We start from the raw sequence: 2,054 nt of genomic DNA, 5'->3' as shown, positions 1-2,054 counted from the left end.
CTGCCACCAGGTTGCCCTCTCCGGTTGTCTAGCTTTCCAGAGGCCTCCAAGGAGAACCTCGCTTGATACTGTTCTTTAGAGAGACTCCTGTAGCTCTTGGTGGTAAAGTTCAAAGCCCCTCGCCATCCCCGAGCTCCCTCCGGTACAGAGCCCCCACGCGCTCTCTTCGTGCGGTTCCCTGCAAGAGTCGCGAGGTTGCAGGCCATCGGCACTTGCTGCATCTCCCCCCCCCCGATCCCACCCCGCCCCGCCCCGCAGCGGCTTTGCCGCTTCATCCTCCCCAGGCTGGTCCGGGATCCCGGCTCCTGGGCCCCAGCGGCCTTCGAGCATGTTCCCAGCACCAGTGAAGCACAGAAGGCTGAATCGACGATGTCCTTCTCCCTCCCCGCGATAGACTGGTAGCCCCCAGCGGGCGGGCGTGCTTGCGGGCGGGCGGGGACCCGGCCCCCCTGTCCTTTGTCTCCGCCGTAGCTCCGCAGGGAGCCGGGTCGAGCGGGTGCTGAATACACACCGGCCGACGGCATGCCCCCGGGGAGCGCCCGGCGAAGTGAACCTTGGGGCAGCCAGAGCGGTAGGGGTGGGACCGGGACGGGCAGTCACTCCCGACGTCCTCACACAACCCAGAGTGCTTCCCACGTGCCAGCCTTCAGCCCCTAGGCCGCTTTCAAGAGGCCACCTTACCACGCAGGCGGAGGCCTCGGGGTCCAACACGGACGCCTCCGCCGCTCCCACCCCCACCCCGTCCCGGCTGGCCTTGGAGTGAATTTAACCCTTTCCCTATCGAGTGCGGTTCGGGTGCCCAAGAGACAGCGGGTGTTTCCGTTTGTGACACGTGTCTCGGGGGTGCCCTCCCCCTCCCGGGCAGGGACCATTCCTGCGTTCCCACCGGCAGCGTTGGGCCGGCGGGAGGAAGGAAATTAAGCCTGTGTTGAAGGAAGGACACCTGGCAGGGGAGGGGAAAAGGCTCAGGAATCCCCTCTTCTGGGGAGCTTTCAAGTGGGGGGAAATCCCCACACAGCTTCCATCCTCCAGGGCGCCTGTGCTCCTCTAGCAGGTTCCCACACCGCCTCTCCAGGGCTCTCCTTCCTTCCTTCCTTGGGCTGTGAGGCCAGCGCAAGTCCAGGATTCCACCCTACCGCCCACTTGTGACCCTGTCTCAGCTTCCATCCTCTTCCCCAGGCTCACGCCCCAGGTCTCCCGGTGCTCCCGGGCTGCCTGGAGGAGGCATCAGGATACTTGTATCCCTTCAGGGAATGGCCAGGCTTGCCTGCTCGACCTGGGCTCTCTGGCTGGGCAAGTCAACCCCCACCCCACCCCTCCCACAGCCTTCGGGATCTCCTGCCCCCACCTCCCAGGCTGGCACCTATGGAATATTGGGACCCAGACATGACCCCAAAGAAGCCATCTAATCCTTCTTCCCCCTCACACCACCCCCCACACACCGTCCTGGCCACACTGTATCCACAGTGGTGTCTTGGTGGCCAGGGAAAGGCAGTCCTCCTCAGCTCTAATAAAGATGATTGTGGGGTTCCGGAGCCTCCCAAACTATCAGGCAGGATTGGAGTTCGAGCAGGCAGAAAAACCATCGGAGAGCTCCCCGTTGGGGAGGGCAGAGCTCCAGGTAGAACTTAGCAGGCCAGGAAGGGTGTGTGCAGAGGGCTCTCTGCCCTCTAGAGTCAGGGCCCTGAGGTTCCAAGGTCAGGGAAAATGGCAGATTCCCCACAACCCACTTTCCAGGTGAATCAGAAATCAGCCTGCCACGGAGCCATCTCTTAAGGTCCCCATCTCTGCAGTCTCCACCCCCATCCACTGTCCTGGGCAGGTTGGGGCTTTCTCTTCGCCTTTCTCACCCTTCCCCATATCTGCCTCTCCTTCCCCGTTTCTTCCCCTTCTTTCTCTTTGGGCTCCCTCTGTTAATCTCCCCTCGCTCTCGTCTCTCGTGCTCTTTGCTCTTTCTCTCTCAGGCCCTCACTGATGCGCTATTTTCACTACTCTGTCTTTCCCTATTCTCCCCTTTCCTCCCCTCCTCTCTTTCATCTCCAACCAGCACACCG

This window comes from Bison bison, unplaced genomic scaffold (genome assembly GCF_000754665.1).
Source record: "Bison bison bison isolate TAMUID 2011002044 unplaced genomic scaffold, Bison_UMD1.0 scf7180017861046, whole genome shotgun sequence".
In the NCBI taxonomy this organism is placed as follows: domain Eukaryota; kingdom Metazoa; phylum Chordata; class Mammalia; order Artiodactyla; family Bovidae; genus Bison; species Bison bison.
The sequence above is the reverse complement of the archived record's forward strand: the minus strand, read 5'-3'. Positions refer to the sequence as shown.